The 22664-nt window shown below is 38.5% G+C and overlaps 1 pseudogene; it reads left to right on the forward strand.

Annotated features, from left to right (window-relative positions):
* The first annotated feature begins 15059 nt into the window (after positions 1-15059).
* Positions 15060-15159, forward strand: LOC138829375 (U6 spliceosomal RNA; annotated as a pseudogene).
* The last annotated feature ends 7505 nt before the right edge of the window (positions 15160-22664 follow it).

The following is a 22664-nucleotide window of genomic DNA, read 5'->3' on the forward strand; positions in this document are numbered from 1 at the left end:
AAAAAGAAAAAAAAGAAAAAATCACACACACACACACATACCCTTACAATAAAAAGTATAAGAGCAAGAAAAACATTGTTAATAAATATATTTTTTTAAAGATAAAAATTAAAAGTTTAAAAAGTTTAAAGAAATTATAAAATGTACAAAAAAAAATTCTTTGATATTTTTTTGGTGGGGATGGGGTAGATCCTGTATCTCCCTTGTGTCTGTAACTGTCACTTGTTGGAGTCTCTGGTCTGCTTGTGGTGTTTGATTTTCCTGTGGCTTGGTTGGTCTCTTAAGTCAGTTTGTTTGAGCAGGCAGAAAAATGCTCTGCTTTACCCAGAATTTTGTGATCCTCCTCCCAGGCTAGTTCAATGAGAAGATCTGGTTTGAGTTTCACAAAAGAGGGAGATGGCTGTTTCTTCTAGTTTGGAGATGCTGTGATTAGGCTAGTTTCTGGTAGGGTGGAGACCTTTTAGCAAACAGTAGCTTTTCCTTAGGGGGCTAGCTTTTGATACACTGACAGAGCCCAACCTGGAGCCATTCTCAGGGTTTATGTTTACTGAATGTCAATTGATTGTCAAGGCTACTATAGGGAGGGGCAGCCTCTGGCTCTGTTTACCCAGTGAAGAAAGCCACTCCTGGGCCTGGTGGAGCTTTCTCCGCTGTACTGGGTCACTTTCCACTGGTTGTAGCGGAGCCTGGAATGTCAGAATAGGTTCCTGTGACCTGGTAAATGACTCTTGTTTTCTTTCAAGGCCTGAGTTGAAGCTAGCTGCTCAGCCAGGCCTTTGTCAGTATCAAAGATGGAGATCTCTGGTAGTGGGGAGGGGAGGGATGTTCTTACCTCCTCTGCTCCCTGAGAAGGAGTGAGGATGTCAGGCTTCTACTCATGCCAGAGTCTTGGTTCTTGGGTCATCTCTGGTATGCAGTCTGCAGGATGAAGATGTCTGTTCCTTGTCAGTTCTTCCTGGTGTTGAGTAGAATCAACTCGCCTTCTGCATCTGGAGTCGTTGTCCTGGACTCTTTGTGTTGTAGGTATGGTGGCTACAGCCGCCACCGCAGCCACCACTGCCACACTGGTGGCTGCTGACAAGTGCACAGATCTGTTTCCTTGCCTGGATTTTCTCTCTCTGGCCTAACTCTGTGTACTGTGATGGCACACTTGGTGTGATTCTCTGGCTTAGGACTGTTCACTGGAGCACTAAAACTGCTTTCTATGCGAGAGCTTGTTTAGCTTCCAGCTTCTCCTCTGCCATCTTCCTGGAACTCCTGTATGTATTTTTATTTTGTCAAGCACTGAGCTTGAACTCAGGTAGTGGCAGTTCTGCCTCAGGTTTGATCACTCTATCCTGGGGTGCAGTCACTGGACCCATAGCCAAACCTGGGTTCCTGGGTCCCAATGGCTGACAGGAAAAAAAAATTAATGCAAAACAGAAAAAAACAATGGCAATTTGCAGATGGCTGCCAATTTTACATTTTTTTCTTTGCTAGGTGACCATGCTGGGTCTGAATGACACGGTTGAAAAATGTTGGTAACCTGGCATTGCTGAAAGCTGGCAGGCTACCAGGGAAGCCATAGGCCAACACACCAACATAGGCCCTGTGTTTGATGCCTGATCCTGACCCCTAAGAGATCTAAGAGTCTCGTTCCTAGTCATGGGAATACCGATGGAAGATTATGAATAGCAAAGTTGAATTAGTTATTTCTGAATACTTCTATACAATTAGAGTGATTTTAGGAGGCCAATTGATTTTAATGAATGCTTTTTGACACATTCAAAGAATACTATTAATTACATGTATGCTATAGTTTCAGGACAGTGGTTGATTTAATTAACAATTCATTAAGGCTGAAAACAATAATATTAATTACATGAAGGCATAATAAACACCCAAGAATTTGCAGGAATGGAGCCTATATAGCTGAATAATGTGTAGACATCTCCAGCACTCTATAATGATCTATATTTATTTGTGTACTACAATCTGCATATCAATGTGTTCTTATTTTGTCAACTCTTAGGGCTCAATCTCAGGTTCTGGAAATGCTAGTCAGCTTAATATGCTCCAGGCTGGCATGCTGACACTTACCCATTAATGAATTGGGCTTTGTAGACTGTGAGTTCAGATGTGAGAAGCCGAGTGTGAAGCATGTTTTCTTTTTCTTTGAAAGTGCTCGGTGACAGGTGGGATGTATAATTCAGATGCAAATCTATATGCTATGTAATAGGATGTAATAAATGTAAAAAATGTCATAGGTGGAAGAATTGTCATTACAATAAATGAAAAACAGATTGCATTAGTAGGGAATCATTCTAGGATAAAATTAGACACAAAAATTATAGGACGTGGATTAAGTTTAATATTTTATTAAGCATTAACAGAATAAAAATTTCATGGAAACACAAATAGCTAATAATTGGTAGTAACACACGATGCATAATTTAATAATATATAGGAATATGTCTCATTCTATAAAATACATAATTATAGTAGGAATGTACTTACATATGTGATAAACAATAATAGGATATTGAGTAATTTTAATTAATGCTTTATTAATTGTTAACTGGGACACATCATTAAATGGAGACATAATTTAATACCTAATAATTGGTAGTAATACTATCTATAATTTAATAATATGCAGACATCTCTCTTTTTGTGTATATAATATTTTTATACAACAATCTCTATCTATTTATATCTCATTCACTCCTGGGGCTCAGTGGTTGAATGTTCACCGAGGAAGCATGAAACACTGGGTTTGATTCCTCAGTGCACATAAACAGAAAACCCAGAAGTTCTGCTGTCTTTCATTCAATTGTGTGCTAGCCTTGAGCACAAACGCTTAGGAACAGGGATAAAGCGCATACTCAAGCCCCAGGACTGCCGCCAAAAAAAAAGTAGAATGTTTTAACTGCAACTATAGAAGGGCAAGAAGGACAGGACTTCAAATACCTCATCACAGGGTAATCTAGGAGTCTGGGGCTGACAGTTTCCACCTAACCTGACTTAGCCAGATGTAAACTGCTGCAACCCAGATCCATGGGTTATCCCCATCATCCTGGTTACCCTGGCTTATCCCCATATCCTGTTTGCTAAGGGCCTTTAAAACTTGGCAGGAAGTCTGCTAGAATCTTTGATATATGGCTTGAAGTGGTAGAACTCTAGTCTTGATCAAATGTTACTAGAATAGTATCCTCATGTTTTGAGTTCAAGCCCCATGGCTAACCCCCCCCCAAAAAAAACACCACACTAACCCATTAGATGTGAACTTTTGTGGTTTGTGAACTGTCCCTCAAAGAATGGTGATACTGATAAAAGCACCCTAATTCTAATGAAAGCTTGTGGAATAGAGCTAGGTGCTGAGTCCTTCACAGGGTGCAGTTGGCTGCATCCTGCATTGGGTGCTGTGTGCTGAGTCTTTCAAAGGATGCTGTGTGCTGAGTCATGCAAAGAGTGCAATGTGCTGTGTCCTGCACAGGGTGCATTCTTTCTTCGGGTCCTTATAAGATCTCCACAACTGAGATGATTATGCAGACAAGAATATTGAGGCTCATTTATGTCTCCATGGCAGGGACAAAGATGTATTACTGAAGACTAGTAAGTTATCTCCTGCAAACAATTGTTTTGTTTTGTTTTTTCTCAGTCATGAACCTTGAACTCATGGTCTAGGTGCTGGCCCTTACCTCTTGGGCTTATGACTAGCGCTCTACCATGTGGAGACATGGATCCCCTTATAGCAGAGGCCACAGCCTAGGGGTCTATAGCTAAAGTCTGTCATCCTGCCATCTCAGAAAGCTGAGATCTGGGTTCCAAACTATCCCAGACACAAAAGCCTATTTTCTCCAATTATCTCCATGAGCCTATTATTTCCAATTCACCACTAAGAAACCTGAAGTGGAATCTGGGTGCTTGTTGCTCATGTCTGTCATGCTAGCTACCGAGGAGGATGAGATCTGAGGATCATGGTTCAAAGCTAGCCTGGGCAGGAAAGTCCTTGAGAGACTTAGCACCGATGGACCCCCCAAAAAGCTGAAGTGGTGTTTGGCTCAAGTGGTAGAGCACAAGAGTTGAGGAGAAGAGTTCAAGGACAGTACCCAGGCCCAGATTTCAACTCCTACAACAATAAAGAAAAGACAGAAACAAACTAACAAACCTGAAGTAGAGGGCTGGGAATGTGTAGAGTGCAGATTGCTTTGCATATATGAAACCCTGGGTTTGATTTCTCAGGAACATATCACTAAAAAGAAGCCTGAAGTGTCTCTGTTGCTCAAGTGGGAGAGGGGTATCCTTGTACAAGAGAAAATAGGTACAGTGATCAGGACCTGAGTTCAACCTCCTGTGCACACGCGGGCTCACACACACACACACACACACACACACACACACACACACACACACACACACACACACACACACTCACAGACTAGAAGTGATGCTGTTAGACAAAATGGTAAAGCACCGGGCTTCTACACTGAGCTCATGGTCAGCACCCCAGCCCTGCTTTCAACCCCCAACCTAGCCAGCCAGGGCCCAACTTGGAGAGGTCAAATGTTTCAAAACCTGAAGAGCTTAACAGCCCTAGATGACAGGAAGCTTTGTGATATCAGATATGTGCTTGGATTTCCCAAGCTTCCAGAAACCTAGGAGAGACATCATATGCCCATCATCGTCCTCAATGAAACATTTCATGAGTTTCAGTGCCCCAGTTGTCTGCCAGAAGGACTGCTGAATTATATTGAGCACTGTATCTGAACACCAGAATATAGTCTCACAATGGCAGGATAAGTGCACAGGACTTGGCCTGCCACGGGAGGTGGCACAATTGGCTTCCTGTCAAACCAGAGCACTGGGGAAAGAAATAGATTGGGCTAAAATTAGACCTTTATCCTGACCTTCGGAGCCCACTCACACTCATTCTCACAATCTGACAAAGATGGAGTTGTTTGTTACGTAGCTGTACAGAAGTGAGGCCTTTTGTCTGCCTGTCCAGACAATGAGAGAGACTTCTTCCAGCAGGCCTGGAATGCAAAGAAACCCTCAGGCTATACTGGAAACAGTGAGGGCAGCCGCAGAACATGCACTTTCATGAAATCAGTCTCTGTTATGAAATCATTTTATTGGATACAAATTTTCTAGTTTGGTGCCATTCATGGTAACTACTCTGGAGCTTCACCTATAGGAATGCATACATACATATACAAAGATATGGAGGTACAGGTTATTTTTGAGGGGGCAGGTCCTGGTGTTGAACTATGAGCCTAGGCATTGTTCCTGAGATCCTTTGGCTAAAGGGTAGTGCATTAACCTTGAGTCAAAACCCCACTTCTGGGTTTTTCTGTGATCTCTTAGAAATAACATTGTCATAGACTTTCCTATGCTGGCTGGATTCAAACTCAGATTCTCTACATCTCAGAATCCTGAGGAGCTCAGATTACAGTGAGAAGCCACTGGCACCTTCTTTCTTTTCTTCTTCATTTTTTAATATGGAAACCTGACTTGTTAACAGGGTCATACCAGTCTTATGAATTTATAAGTTAACTACCCAATGTCCTTTATAGTTGCTTTCTCTAAGAAGGATTTTGCTTCCTCATCTTACCATCTGTTCATAGGTTTGAAACCAAAAGTGAGAAATGAATGTCATAGAATTTCTGTGCAAATGTCCACAGGACATGCCAGCTTTGTCAGTTAGCATTGAGCTACAGCAACTTACTGTCTCAAGATGGGAGGACCAAAAGCTAGAGCGATCCTTATATTGTCTGCATTGCTTCTTTTGCCTATAAAATAATCTAATAATTAGGAGTGTTGTGTCTCTCCAACCTTAAGTATCTAGAATATACTAGAAGCATTTTCATCATCACTTTTCTAGTGTCTCTCGAGATTTAGACTCCAGGTTTGTGTGGAGGTGCTCCTTGGTGAATCCCTGAGGAAAGCCGCTTGAAACCTTTTTGAAAGATCACCCTTCAAAGTCAGCCTGAGCAGGAGGTCTGTGAGACTCTTATGTCCAATAAACCACCAGAAAACCAGAAGTGGAGCAGTGGACCAGAAGGTAGAAATGGGGCTTTGAGAGAGAAAGCCAAGCAGATGAAACAGGCAAGACCAGGCTGGAAAGCCTGGGAGGCACTTATGTCCGATTAACGACCAGATGGCTGGAAGTGGAGCTGTGGCGGTGGTAAAGCCTCAGCCTTGGGAAAAACAGCTGAGGAACGCATCAGGCCCTGAGTTTAAGCCATGGGATAGCCTCAAAAATGTTTTCAAAAAGAGAAGGCCAAGTTTATGGATCAGTGCCCTACTTACTTATGTGTGTATATTACCTCCCTGAGTTCAAACACACTGTATGCAATGATGCTTCTCTTATTTATTTATTTATTTATTTATTTATTTATTTATTTATTTATTTATTTATTTTTCAGATATGATCCTTGCGCCTACTGCATCATCCTCTTCATGTCTTTCTCTTCCAGGGTTCCAGGCCTGTGTCCTTATATGATGCACACTGAAGATTTCAGCAGTCTTTATTTACATTTTATTATGAGGACAATGCAGGAAGAGTCACAAATCAGGCAGGGGTACACAAGATAGGGTTTCTTAGAAGTAACCAGTCTTCAGAAAATTAAACTTGAGGAAGTAAAATGGTAGCATACTTATGTAATGGTACCATACTTATGAGGGGGCTGGGAATGTGGATTAGTGAGAGATTGCTTTCCTAGCATGCAAGAAGCCCTGGGTACGATTCCTCAGGAGCACATACACAGAAAAGGCCAGAATTGGTGTTGTGGTTCAAGTAGTAGAGTGCTACAGACAGTGCCCAGGCCTTAAGTTCAACCCAAGACCTGGCAAAGAGATACCTAGGTAGCTAGGAAGAAAGAAAGGAAGAAAGAAAGAACGAAAGAAAGAACGAAAGAAAGAACGAAAGAAAGAAAGAAAGAAAGAAAGAACGAAAGAAAGAAAGAAAGAAAGAACGAAAGAAAGAAAGAAAGAAAGAAAGAAAGAAAGAAAGAAAGAAAGAAAGAAAGAAAGAAAGAAAGAAGACGTCAAGGAGAAAGAAGGGAACACTTCCCAGTCAGGAGGCCTTTTGCAGTGTGCCTTCACATAACCACAGAGCAGGAAGACTGTCTCTTTCCCACTTCTCAGGCAACCAAGGGCCCCAGAGTCAAGAGGGCAGAGCTAGGTTCAAAATCATGTGCTTGGAGACAAAATAGGAACAGTCCTGCCTCTAGTTAGTCTGGGGATTTGCATTAATTATGTGGAGAATTAAGGAAGGAGAATGGACTGGCAGAGGTAGAAGGGTCTTCAAATCTGATAGATGGAGAGTCAAAAACCCACTCCCTAAGACCAGAGAGCAGGGTTTCTCTACTCTATTCCTCCCCTCTCCCCCACTAAACTGGCTCTCTATTGGTAACCTAAAGGTAGCCTGAGGCTCCCTTCACATGAGGGAGGAAGGTTCATTAGTCATTGTTTGAAGAGGCCGAGTAAAGCCTGACCCTGGTGTAAGTTTAACACATTTTACAGGTTTTCCCCAATGCTGGTTGTGCCTGGAATAAATGAAGTGGTTTTGCAGTTCACTTCCCTGTTGAGTGTGTATGTTCTGCCTCCTAATCCTGTAGGCCTGGTCTCTGCACCTAGACTGGTTTTTGAAACTGTTTTCTGTCCTTTTATTACAGAGTTACACTGGAGTTCTTCCTGCTAACACAGCTAGGGCTTGGATCCTGAGAACTTCATCTGAATCCAGGATAGGTCAATAATGGTTCTTTCCTTCTTCTATAGCTCAAGTACTATAAGAACATTTAATGTGCAAGTAATTTCTCATCACCAAGGGAGACACACGAAGCTCTTGAATATCTGACCTTTCAGAAGTTGAAGTCATTTTGTCATAGATTTCCTGCCCTGGCTGGCTTCACCCTGTGATCCTGAGACCTCAGCCTCCTGAGCTAGGGTGATGGGCATGACCTACTTTTGCTCTGCTAGGTTCAGAACTGTAATGACATTGACAATACAAGTCAACTGCTTATCACAAAGGGCTTGTGTAGCATATTAAGCCTTTTAACCTTGGACCTTTAAGAACCCTGTAGGACACAATATTACAATGCTATAGTCTGAGAGGATGGGCATATGTATGTGCTACACTTGAACCTTGAGCTCTGAGTCCAATTCTGGTGGGCATCAGTGTTCATGTTCCAAAGAATGTTCTTGTAATTAGCAAATAGGAAAAGTATTTTAATTAACCCTCACTCTTTTTCCAGTTGTGTGTCTCGAACTCTAGCCTGGGCACTGACCACCCTGAGCCCTTCAGCTCAAGGTGAACACTCTAGCACTTAATCCAAAATGCCAGATGGGTTCTTTTGGTGGTTCACTGTAGATAAGAATCTAACAGGCTTTCCTTTGGACTGTGGTCTTCAGCTCTCAGCCTCCCGAGAAGCTACGGTTCCACTTATGAGCCACTGGCATCTGGCCTATGGTTTTAGACAGTCCTGGGCTTGATTTTAGGGCCTGGGTACTCTCTCTGAGCTTCTTTTTCTCAAGGCTAGCCACTTGAGCTACTCCATAGCTTCTGGTTTTTTCTGAGTATGTGGCACTGAGGATTCAAACACTGGCATTCATGCATGCTGAGCAAGCACTTTACCACTAATCCACATTTCTAGCCCCACCCTCACAATTTTATACCTCACTTGCCTATCCTCAAGAAAAGGCTTCTGAGTATAAATCATCTAAAGAAAACCCGATAGAAAGTTTCCAAAGATAAATAAGACAAAGCTCATACTTGTGAGAGACTCTAATCATGTGAAGACTGTGACAAATGCTTCCATTTACTTATGTATTATGTTTCAACACTTAATAAAATATTAATGAAAATGAGTCAATGTCCTCAATTATTGGGTATAATTTTATAAAAATGTGCAAAATGTAATAAATATTATGTGTATAAAAATACTAAATACAGTAATCAATAAATAAATGAATCAAAGGAAAATAAAATACAAAATCATTCTTTTTCTGTGGGGGTCCGGTTGTGTGGCTTGAACTCTGGGCCTGGGTGCTGTTCCTCAGATCTTCAGCTCAAGGCTAGCACTCTACCACTTGAGCCACAGCTCTACTTCCGGGTTTTTTCTTTTTGCTTATGTGGTGCTGAGGAATCGAACCCAGGGACTCAGGCATGCAAGGCAAGTGCTCTACCACTGATCCACCTGAATCATAATATGAAATTAACATACATATGTAAGTATATATATATCATATATTACACATGTATAGAGATATTTTTTCCATTTCAGGGCCTTCATTCAGGCCCTGGGTATTCTAGCCTGAATTTCTTTCCTCATGGACAGTGAGCTTCGCCTTCACCCATGATGCAAAATAGTTACCTGGACGTTGAGCTCAAATCCTAGCAATGGCAGAAATACTGGCCCCAGTTCCAAGACACTGACATAATTTTTTAATGGAAGCAGTTATGTTTATTCAGTTCCATACTGAACATTTTAAAAAGTGTAGAATTTTGTACAGCTATTCACTCAGAGATCCTTCCCTTACCTCCAAAATGCTTCTCTGAGAACTACATTGTTTGTCTTTGTTCGTTTTTTATTGTAAAAATATTTTACAGGAGCAAGGTAATGAGTAAATTTCATATTGAGCATTGTTACCTCCTCCTTTGTTTTCCCCCTACTATACCTTCCCTCCCACTGCCACAACTACCTCCCCCTGCTTAGGTCAGTGACTTAGGTTTCACTTTTGGTTGGCACAAGGTTTGAACTCAAGTAGTAGCAAATCTTCCCTCACATTGCTACAGATTTACCAAGACTCTGAGTTCAAATCCCAGGCTAGGAAAGAAAACTAGCAGAAAATCCAAACTAGGTAGCTTTATTTTTTTTAATTTAGTTAAATAATTATATTTTCTTTATTCTTTTTCTTTTTTTTCTTTTGGCCAACCATGGGGCTTGAACTCAGGTCATGGAAACTCTGTCTCAGCTTAGATCTCTCTCGGCTTGGGTGTAGCCTCCAGAACCATAGCTGATCCTAAGATCCTAGGCCCAGGCGACTTTCTAGAAAAAAAACTGGAAAGCAGAAAAAGTGGCAACTTTCAGGGGTCTAGGGTTTTATTATTTTTTTCTTTGCACAGTGACCATCCTGGGTTTGAATGACATGGCTGCAAAGTAGATATGACCTGCCATTGCTGATGGCTTGTGGGCTATTAGTGAAGCCATAGGACAACCTGTGGACATAGGCCCTGGGTTCAAATCCCAGTCCTGACACCAATGGCAGGAGATCACAAGAGACTCATTCCTATGCATGGGAATATCCATTGAAAGAGTAGTTCATGCATCCGTCTAGTCTAAATTTGGATGCAATAGTCCAAGAATGCTGATTGATCTTAATGTATAGTTTATTAAGCATTAAAAGAATAATATTCCTTCAATGGTGGTATAATAAATACCTAAGAGTTGGTAGGAATGTAGTAGGTGTCATTCAATCATAAATAGACGGCTCTGGCACTCTTTAACAATATATATTTCTTTGTATATCACCATCTGCCTATCCATGTATTGCTGTTTTGGCCAAAACTGGGGGTCAATCTCAGCGCGTGGGAATCACTTGACAGCTTCATTGGCTAGAGGCTCCCATGCTCAAACTCACCCATTCATGAATTGGGCCTGCTAGGCCCTGAGATCCGATCCTAGCACTGCCAGGCATGATGGAGATCACATACATCTAAAATCTAGATTCTATGTGATAGGATGTAAACAATGTAATAAATGCTACAAGTGTCATCAGAGTCAATAAAATAAGTGGTAAATAAATTAATAAAACAAGAAATAAAATGAATAAACGCACCAAACACAATATGGACTGAACATCTGAACGGAAGTATAAATCTTATTGTTAAGATGTATATAAGGAGTAACTTTTCCAGGACTGAGGCTTGAATTCAGTCCCCCTAGGAGGAGGGAATGGCGGGAGATCCTGAGATACTTGTTTCTGGACCTAGGAAGAGTCATGGCATGCGATCGATCTCATCCTTGAATGAGTAGTTTGTGCATGATGCGAGTAGGAAATGATATGCAAGACTCATGGGGTATAGATTATTTGTAAAGAAGAGTTAATGAAGCATGACAATAATCATCACAGACATGAAATGAATGCATCAGAAAATATCGAAATATAGGTACACACAGATTGGATTCCATCACAAGTCACCATCAATCCTACTCTATACAAATATATACTTATTTGCATTCTACCTTCTACTTATGAATGGATGACTATTGTGCTCCCCACTCTCCCCCCAGGGGGCTCAAATTCAGGTACTGGGAATGCCTAGCTCCTTTGTCGCTCACAGGCTGTTGTGTTCATATGGACTCATTCACCAATTGGGCCTGCTAGGCCCCGAGTTCAGATCCCAGCCCTGCCAAAAGATTCATCTTGATATAAGACGCCAATGGTTGCATATGTTTTCCTTTCCTCTGCAAGTCTTGGGTCTCAGCTAGGATGGAGAATGCATGGGCCACCCTGTGGTCATGGGAATAAGTTGTTATACATGTCAGCCCAGTTATACCTGTCATCATATACATGAGAAAATACACAAAAATCCATGAATAGTATACAAAATAAACACAATAAGTACACTCAATGCACGATGTAGTCTCCACACGGATGTGAACATACATCCCATGTTTAAATGATGCATTGAGCACTATTTTGGCCTCCCTGTGGCTCGATCTCAGGTCCTAGGAAGAGTCCATCTCCTTAGTGGCTCAACGTCTGGTGTGATCACGTGGACCGATTGGGCAGTTGGGCTTCCTAGGCCCTGAGTTCAAAGCCCAGCAATGCCAAAAATTCACCCTGATGTGAGAAGCCAGTCATTGCACCTGTTTTCCTGTGCTGTGCAAATTCTGAGTCTCAGCCAGCATGGAGAATATATAGGCAACTGATGTCAGCTTACATTTACATAATTCATTCATCTGCAATAACAATGTGCAAGACTGGAAATGTGAAGCACTTAGACATGATTTTATTCTCGTTCATTTGGAAGATTAATCTTTAGTCAAAAGGAACTTTTTAAAAATGGCCTAGAATTTATTCCTACCAGTTTTTATAAATGGCTTTGTGCAATGGTATGTGATTATTTTATTTTACATTATCCTATGTAAATATTCTACTAACTATAAGTTTTGGAAAAAGAAGAAAACTAAAATTTACTACTTAGAAGAATATGATAGAAATAGAAGACAGATTTTATGTTTGTTAAATCTCTCATCAGTACCCATATTCAAGACTTAAAGTCATATTTCTTACTATGTTAGACAGATACGGAAAATATATGATAAGGCAACACATGATAAGGCAACTATTAGTGACTTTAAAATGTACCTTCTTATGTGATGAAATTTACTTTATTAGCTAATATTTGGGTTTGAATTATGGGAGGCTGATCCATTAAACACATTTCTAGAAGGCCCCTACTGAACAACACAAATTGTGGGGGGTAGTATTTCTGCACTTCAATGAATGGTTGAACTTGTTTGGTATTAGTGCTGGGTACGTAAATCAACTCTAATGTAACTTGCTCCCTACACTTGAAAACCTTGTAATGTCACTATCATCTACTTGTCAAGTGTTATTTTGGTGAATATGATTTTTAAAAGTTTATTTGAAAAGGAATATACTTTCAGAAGATTAAATGTAGGTTACATTGGTTTGAGAATGACATTTTTATACTACAGAACCAAGTTTTACTGAAGTACCAGTGTTTTGAAGCACTAAGGGTATTCTCAATTAATGTTTTTCTAAATTATATTTGACCTCTAAATCAAGTTTTCCTAGTCTTGGTAGACCAATTATGATCTATCATTCCAGAAACGATTTTTTTTGGCTGCACTGAAATCTTTCATTCATCATTAGGAGAAAGGTATTAAAAATAACGTTGTTCATTTGTGATTTTGTTCACTCATATGGGCTGGTCATCTGTAAATTGAAAGTTTGAATTACAGTACTTTCTCTCAGATTTTGTGATCTCATCTTTCATTTTAAGTTGCCTTGCATTTTACAATTGATTACTGCTAATTCTTGTATGCAATTGGGGCCCTGAAATATTATAGGAAATGAGAAATTGAGATGAGTCTTTAATTATTTTCTGTTGGCATGTTGCATGGGCCTATGTGAGAAGTCATGCCCTTGTTATCTGATGATGCAGATAACTGGGACCTGTTATCCTAGGACTCGTGGGTCCTGCAGAAGAATAATAGCTTTTAGACATCATATCAGCAAAATTTGGGTATAATCAGTAAGAATGCTTTAGAAATATGGAGAAAAACACTTTGGGACCAGCAAGTTAAAACAATAAACAGAGCATCAGAATAAAATCCCTTATAGATTAGCAGAAAACAATACTGTTATTATACCATGTGTATTCAGAAGACCACGAACACTTAGAAGGTATCACAAGCTTATACTGAAGATATTGCAGTGATACTTTTTATAGTCTAATATATATTCTAAACCTAATTATTTATATTCCAATCTATTTATGGGAATAAATGTCAATATATTTGTCAAATTATCAATTCTAGTAAAATTCACTGTATAAAATTTAAAATCAGCACATATAAATATAAAATATATAAGTACATATAATATAAAAAATGTTTTGCATTGTTGTGTTGTGTTTAGGGAATCAAAGGCAACTCTGTTTTAAAGTATTATTCCATTATCTCTACCTCAGTTTTTGGTAGAGTTAGACTTAAAGCTCTACCATTTGTAGATATGCAGCCTAGAGGCAAGAGGAAACACTGTGATTAAAACATTACAAATTTAAGGCCTAATATCGAGGAGAAACATATGGACTTCTCCAGGAGCTATTGCAATATTTGGTGATAGAATGTCAGTAGTGTAAGTTCCTGCTTGGTTGGATGATAGACAGGTCAGGACAGTAGGTAATCATGCATATGAACAATTTTTTTCACTTTCTTGGCTTTAGCTACTTTTGAAATGATACGTATAATAAACAATTATGTTTTGATAAAATACCTTCTATTCTGAACAATTCTGTCTGAACTGTTCATCTCTCTATGATCCCTTGTAACTAAGATTATGTTTGTTCCAGTAAGACAATCCATGCTGTCAGCGTAAGATATTCTGGTTGGTCTGTTCCTACATGGAAGAAAGGTAAAGGTTCAGTGTCAACGTCTAGTGCGTTGGGGTCCCTAGGTAAGGGTCACAAAATCACCAGGACACAGGGGATGCAGAGTGCAAACAGCAATTGCCACTGCATGCTGGGCTTTATTGTTAGTGGGTATTTAAAGACTAGCAAGCATCATCTTTGCCAAGATTTGGTCAGAAAACATTCACACAAAAATTTCCACAGATACATTTTTACTTAACCTATGAGAGAAAGTCTAGGTATATTATTATCTAAACTATTTTAGATCAAGCTCAAACCACTTCTCCAATCTCAGGAAAATGCTTGACCAGCTGTTCATCTATGCTTAAGCAAGCAGAAGAGCCACTTCCTCAGCTCCCAGGAGTCTGTGACATGTTTTGAGATAGGGAGAGGGAACATTTTCCCTCTATAGCCTGGCGTTCCAAGAGCTTTCCTAATCCCAAACACACTCCTCAGATAATCCTGAGGCTGGAGCCTGCATCATTCTGCCCCCTCAACATAGACCCCGAGTCTTCACAGTTCAGGTAGACATTTGTTCCAGCAAGACCTCATTTGGGAAATTTTAAGCTGCAGAAAGTTAGAAGTAGCTCTTAAGCAAGGCTTACTTTGAATCCATTAGCTCCACAAAGCTAACTCAGTTGATAAATAAGTACTTGAAAAGCCACCAACTTTGGACTTAGCTGTAAAGGCTTCAAAGTATGATCAAATTTAAAATGAAAATGACAAAAAAAATGTAAATGTGAGCAATCGACCAAACTCTATAAGTTTTTTTTCCACTGTACACAGAAATTTAGAGAAATAAGATCAATAGCATTTTAGGAACAATAAGGGTTCCTTGTTACAAATAGGCAACGATGGATATATGCCTTTATAAAGATTGTATCATTATATACTTAAATTTAGAGGATACTACATGCTTCAGCAGCAGGTCTACCCAAATTACAACAATACAGAGAATAACATGGCACTTGCACAAGGATGATATGAAAATTTGTGAAGTATTCCATATTTTTCATTCTTCTGATGCAAGAAATGAAAAACAGTTATTAAAAAGTTGATTACAAAAATACAAGTGTAACAATACATGTAATTCATACAATTAAAGGTTAGTTTGATATCAGTGTATTAAATTTTCACCTTAGAAAGGCCTTTACATAGCATAACCTTTACAAAACTTGAAATTAGATAATATTGCCATTTTATCCCAAAGAAATGAAATAATATAAGAAACTACAAAAAAAGGAGTCTTAAAATTCTTCTATATGGAATGCAATCTGAAAGGTCACATTTATCCATGAATCTATACATTATATAACAATGTAGAATTCAAAGTATTATATCTAGTAGAGAATGAAATAGATTATGGACATTACACAAACATAGATATACTTTTTTCAGAAAAGCACTCGGAACATCTTTAGGTTCTATACTATTCATTTCAACAGATAAGTTAAAATTATTTCTGATTTAAAGAATCACAAACTCTGCAGAAATCATTACAGATGTATACAAACAACTCTTGAGTACATTTTGATATCACAGCCATGCAATTCACTTGGAAGAATACCATGGAATACATAAATTTTTATTGTAAGATATTGCTGTTGCTTTGTATTGTGAAAAAAATTTGTAGGGACACAAAAGATGGACTGGCACTTTTGAAATTTAAGAAACTTAACCAAACCATTAGGATTTAGGAGAACAATTTGTACAGCCTTCGACAACTTCAAAGAGTTAGTGATACATACTTACCCTTTTGGCAATATCAAATGCAGTTTCTTCAAAGTTTTCTTCAGACCTGGTTTGATATAATGGTTCAACAGAAGGAGATACAGAGTATCTTTGCTATTTCTATTCCCAGCAGCAAGATGCAAGGAGGTCAAGAGGCCTTTAGTTTGGGGATTGGTATCTGCATCATGATGAAGTAATAAAGAAGACATTCTGGTATTATTCCACATATAAGTACTGTGCAGGGGTGTCCAGCCATTCAGAGTTATTGCATGAATATCTGCCTTGAGCTGCCAACTCATGGACAATGTCTAAGTGTCCACTCTAGGCTTCCCGTTGAAGAGGGGTATACTCATCCTCATCCCTAGTATTCAACTGGGTGGCCATTTTGGAAAGCAGTGTTCACACCACAGTAAGCCGATACATTTCGGCATCCCAAAGAAGAAATTTACTTGGATCCTACTCCATTTTTTTCTTGCAATTGAAACCATTCCTCATTTTTTCATCTTGTACCTTGTCTTCGTCAGAATTGCCTAACCAGAGATATTGAGTACCAGTGGGAATGAGGTGTCCATGTATTTCCCCAATAGTTCACATTGGTTGAACTGGTCAGAAAAAACTGGTGAATGTTCTGCATATGTTTTTTCACCATGATTTATTTTCTCTTTTTCCATTTTTACTATTCTAAATTATTCTAACTGGAGAGTAGTGAATTATAGGGAGCAGAGGAAAGATTTTCCTCAGTATTCAAAGATATAGACTTAAAGTCAGGACCAGTGGTGTCTTCATGTGCAGCTTATTCTAGGAATGAGAAAATAGGAAACAATGTCTTCTATGTAAATGATTTGGGAAATACCATGTTATAGTGTAAGAGAACTCACTATTCAACATATGGGATTTAAGAGCTTTCTAATAGCTTTCTAATGTTGTTATCCAACATTAGAAAAAATGTATAATGCAGTAATAAAATAGAAGTCCTTTGTATGACTACCTAAATTCTTGTTTTTTTTTTTAAAGACACTTGTTTTCATCTAAAAATAGGCCTATCTATTGTGTTCAGGTGATTTTGATGATTGAAGATGCTTAATGAGAAGTCAAAATGTGTTAGTAGTCCTTTGCTATCAATTAAATTTCACTTTTTCTTCTTGGAGAATATAATGATCAAAGCAATAGTTCAGAATCAGCAAGCAATAATTCAGAATCATGCTTCAAGTACAAGTGAATCACCAGTAAGTAATCCTCGATTCCATTTTCCACAAAGTTTTGTTACAGATACAATCTGCCTGCCTTCTCTAGCTGCTTTCCTAGTCTGGATCTATTCCTTCATTTTACAGGAAAAGTGTGATTCAACTGATTTCAGTCAGATCTGTTAGTAGAATTATCAAGTATTGAGATTCTTTTTTTTTTTTTAAATTAGTTGTGGGGCCTGAACTCTATGCCTGGGCATGTCCTTGAGCTCTTCAAATCAAGGCAAGTGCTCTACCACTTGAGCCACAGCACCACTTCTGGATTTTTCTGTTCATGTGGTGCTGTTTTGGGAAATGGCAGAGCAGAAAGTGAAATGATGCAACCAAAAATATAAAAGCAAAATAAATTAGGATAATTATGGAGCAATCATATTGTCTATGAGAACCATAAAACAGAGAGAGGAAAAGAGATACAGATGTGCAATGACCTAGCTAGCCAAAAAATACATGCTTCTACTCAATTTACAGAGCAAACAAGTTTTTTTTATTTAAAAAAAAGATGGAAATAGAATTTATGTATTTACTTGAAATTAGTAAATACATTGTTAGTCGCCTACCTAAAGAGACATAGCTTTGACCAAATTACAGATAAGAATCTTAATCCTTGGGCTGGGAAGGTGGCTCAGTGGTAGAGTGCTTGCCTTGCAGCTTACTACAGTGCAGACACTACTTTCCAAAAAGGCCACTCATATGAATACTATGTATGAGGATAAGTATAATCCTCTTCATCGGGAAGCCTAGAGTGGACACTTAGACAATGTCCATGAGTTGGTATCTCAAGGCAGATATTTATCCAATAACTGTGAATGGCTGGACACACCTGCACAGTGCTTATATGTGGAACATATTGCAAGAGCACACACACACACACACACACACACACACACACACACACACACACACACACACACACAAATCATCAGATTTCTTCTTAAGTATTTTTTGTGTATGGTCTTAAGAAGAAATTTACATTACTAACTTGAATTTCTGACAGAACAATATAATCACTGTACATCTTGCTTCTATACTCTCAATATTAAATTGCTATCTAAGTATGTGCAATAGATAAGTATAGGAAAAAGTAGGAGCCACACTGGTGGCTCATGTCTTTATTCCTAGCTAATCAGAAAGACAAAATCTGATGATTGTGGTCTGAAACCAGACAAAGAAATATAGTCCATTAGAGTCTGGTTTGAAAGTAACCAGCAAAAGCTAGAAATGGAGCTGTCTTATAAGCAAGTAAGATGCTAGCCTTGAGAAAACTAAAACAAAATAAATAACAAATTCTGAGACAGAACCAGGCCCTGAGTTCAAGCTCTAGTATTAGCACCAAACTAATGAATGAATGAATGAATGAACTAAAAATAAATTAAATGGTCACATGTGGACAGACAGGGAAAATGTAACCACCGTGGTGAGTGGATTATGTATTATTTTGTAATAAGGCAAATTATCATTTTTCCTAATCACTAATATCTTTTGGACATACTTTGTTTTTTTTTATTGTGAAAATACTGTACAGAGGAGTTACAATTACATGGGCAAGATAATGAGTACATTTCTTATCAAGCATTGTATCCTCCTCCATTGTTTCCCCTTCCTATCCCTTTCCATCCTCCCCACCCAATCCTCCCCGCCTTCCCTTCTCCCCTCTCCTCCCCACCCCATGCACGAAAGTTGTAAAGTTCGTTTTCAACAAAACGACTCGTACATTTCACTGTTGCCATGGGTCTACCTGTATGGACATAATTTGTATCGGAAAACATGAGTGTCTTCCAGTAGTTCGAATGCTATTAGAACTTAAGTCTCCTTAGAATTAACATATACATCTATGACAGTTAATGAGGACAAATAGGCCTGTATTATATTCAGATTTTCTGAGTTTTCTTCTGGTGCATTTTGCTTTGCTTTCTTATAGTATACCTAGTGAAATATCATAATAATTTGGTCCTCAGATCACTTAGGTTCTTTTCTTTTCTTTATTTTTTTATTTTTCTATGAACATACTGTACAGAGGACTTAAAATTACATGGGCAAGATAATGAGTACATTTCTTATCAAGCATTGCATATTCCTCCTTTCTTTGCCCTTCACATCCCTTCCCAGCCTCCCCCGCCCCCCCCCCCCCCGCCCAATCCTCCACCCCCGTCCTCCCTTCCCCCCACCCCCGGCACCAAAGTAATAAAGTTTGTTTTCGACATGACAACATGTACTTCTCATTGTTGCAACGAGTCCACCTGTATGCTTAAACGATTTGTTTTTCCACCTCTCCTCTACAAATTGTACCAACATCAAATATAGTGAAAGCAGGGGTTATACTGTGGGGTAGGGAGATACAAAGCAACAAAGAAATAATCTTATAAATGCGTTATAAACAAATGCATGAAAGAAAAAAAAACATTAAAATTCATATCTAAGAGTTCATTTTCCTAACATCACATTATCTGACATTTTCTGCTTGCTCATACATATACTAGATATTGCAAATAAGGGAAACCATGGGACCTATGTTCCTTTGGGCTTGGTTTTCTTCACTTAATATAAATTTTTCCAGGTCTTTCCATTTCCTAACAAATGGGGCAATGTCATTCTTTCTGATGGAGGCATAGAATTCCATTGTTTATATATACAACTTTTCTTGATCCATTCATCTACTGAGGGGCATCTGGGTTGGTTCCATATCTTAGCTATGGTAAATAATGCTGCAATAAAGTTGTGCTGGTAGCTTTAGTGTGGTCTTGTTTGTAAACATTTGGGTAAATGCCCAAAACTGGGATTGCTGGGTCATAGGGGAGCTCCATATGAAGTCTTTTGAAGTACCTCCATACTGCTTTCCAAAGTGGTTGAACAAGTTTACACTCACACCAACAATTCAGTAAGGTTCCCTTCTGTCCACATCCCCTCCAGCATCTGTTGTTGTTAGAGTTCTTGATTTTTGCCATTCTAACTGGGGTGAGGTGGTATCTCAATGTTATTTTGATTTGCATTTCTTTTATGGCTAGGGAGATTGAGCATTTCTTCATGCGTCTATTGGACATCCTTCTTTCTTCTTCAGAGAAGCTTCTCTTTAAGTCTTTAGCCCACTTATTTATTGGGCAGTTGTTTCTTTGAGGATTTGTTGTTGGCGGATTTAATTCTTTAAGTTCCAAGTATATTTTAGATATGAGACCCTTGTCCATTGTATGGCTATTGAAGATCTTCTTCCAATCTGTGGGCTATCTATTGTTCTTGCTAGCTATGTCCTTTGCCATGCAGAAGCTCTGAAACTTCATGCAATCCCATTTGTCCAACATTTCTGTGATTTGTTGTGTTTCCGGGTCTCTATAAAGAAAATTTCGTCCTGAGCAAGGAGACCTAAGGTTTCTCCTATTCCATCCTGTAATGTTTTCAGAGTGTCTGGTTTGACTCCGAGGTCTTTGATCCATTTGGAATTGATTCTTGTGCCACGTGATATATAAGGATCTAGCTTTAGTTTTCTACAAGTAGTTAACCAATTTTGCCAGCACAATTTACTGAAGAGGTTGTTTTTCTTCCATTCTATTTTTTTAGTTCCCTTATCAAATATTAGATGGCTATAAGTCTGTAGGTTCATTTCTGGGTTTTCAATTCTATTCCATTGGTACTGAGGTCTGTTCTTATGCCAGTACCAAGCTGTTTTGATTACTATGGCTTAATAGTAGAGTTTGAAATTTGGTATTGATATTCCTCCAGTAGTGTTCTTTCCCTTGAGGATCGTTTTTGCTATTCTGGGTCTTTTATTGTTCCATATGAATTTTTAGAATGCCTCTTCTATTTCCTTGAAGAACGAGGTTGGAATATTGATAGGTATCGTGTTGAATTTGTAGATAGCCTTGGGAAGTATTGCCATTTTCACAATGTTAATCTTTCAAATCCAGATGCATGAAATGTTTTGCCATTTTCTAACTTCTGTTTTGATTTCCTTTTTCAAGATTTTAAAGATTTCATTGTAAATGTCCTTCACTCCTTTGGTTCAGTTAATTCCTAGGTATTTTATTTTTTGTGGGGATATTACAAATGGACTTACTTTCATAATTTCAGCCACACTTTTCTCATTGTTGGCATACAGAAAAGCCATTGATTTGGGGGCTTAATTTTATACCAGGCTACTTTGTCAAAGTTTTGAATCAGCTTGAGTAATTTGGGAGTGGAGTCGATGGGATTCTTTAAATACAACATCATGTCATCTGCAAAGAAGGAGAGTTTTATTTCTTCTATCCCAATTTGGATCTCCTTTATGTTTGGATCTTGTCTTATTGCTGTAGCTAGGCATTCTAATACTAGATTGAAGAGATGTGGAGAGAGTGGACATCCTTGTCTTGTTCCTGAGTTAAGAGTAAATGACTTTAGTTTTTCACCATTAAGTATAATGGTGGCTGTAAGTTTGTCATAAACAGCCTTTATTGTATTGAGGAATGTTCAATTGATTATTAATTTTTCCAAAACCTTCATCATAAGGGGGTGTTGAATCTTGTCAAATGCTTTTTCTGCATCTATTGAGATAACCATGTGGTTCTTATCATTGCTCCTGTTGATGTGATGAATTATATTAATTGATTTGCGTTTATTGAACCAGCTTTGCATTCCTGAAATGAATCCTGTATGATATTGGTTTATGATTTTTGGATGAATTGTTGAAGTCGATTGGCCAAAATTTTGTTGAGACGTTTTGCATCAATGTTCATCAAAGAAATGGGTCTATAGTTTTCTTTCTTTGATGAGTCCCTGCCTTGTTTTGTGATGAGGATTATGATGGCTGCATAGAATGTGTTCGGCAGTGAACTTTTTCTTTCAATTTCATTGAACAGTTGGAGGCGTATTGGTGTGAGCTCTGCTTTGAAGGCCTTGTAGAATTCCGCTGCAAAACGATCTGGTCCTGGACTTTTCTTACCTGGGAGGTCTCTTATTGCTGTTTCTATTTCAATGCTTGGTATGGATCTGTTAAGATGGTTTAACTCATCTAGGTTTAGTTTTGGCATGTCAATATTTGCTAGGAAAAGGTCCATTTATGTCAAGTTCTCAAATTTATTAGCATAAAGTTTTGAGAAATATTCCCTTATAATGTTCTGAATCTTGGTTGTTTCCGTAGTGATGTTTCCATTCGCATTTTAGATTTTATTTATTTGGGTGTGTTCTCTTCTTTTTCTGATAAGATTTGCTAAGGGTCTGTCAATTTTGTTAATTTTTTCAAAGAACCAACTCTTTGTTTTGTTGATTCGTTCTATAGTTTTTTTTGGATTCTAATTTATTGAATTCTGATTTAATTTTAATTATTTCTTTCCATCTACTGGATTGGGGTTTATCTTGCTGCTCTTTTCAAGGAGGTTTAGATATGTCATTAAATTTTGGTTTCAGATCTCTCCAGTTTGTTGATGTAGGAGTTCAGAGCTTTAAACTTGCCTCTGAATACTGCCTTTGCTGTTTCCCAAAGGAGCTGGTAATTTGTGTTCTCAGTTTTGTTGAATAGCGTGAACATTTGAATTTCCTTTCTAATATCTTCCATGACCCACTCGTGATTCAGCAGT

The sequence above is a fragment of the Dipodomys merriami genome, unplaced genomic scaffold (assembly GCF_024711535.1).
Source record: "Dipodomys merriami isolate MVZ:Mamm:240054 unplaced genomic scaffold, mDipMer1.0.p SCAF_170, whole genome shotgun sequence".
NCBI classification, from domain to species: Eukaryota; Metazoa; Chordata; class Mammalia; order Rodentia; family Heteromyidae; genus Dipodomys; species Dipodomys merriami.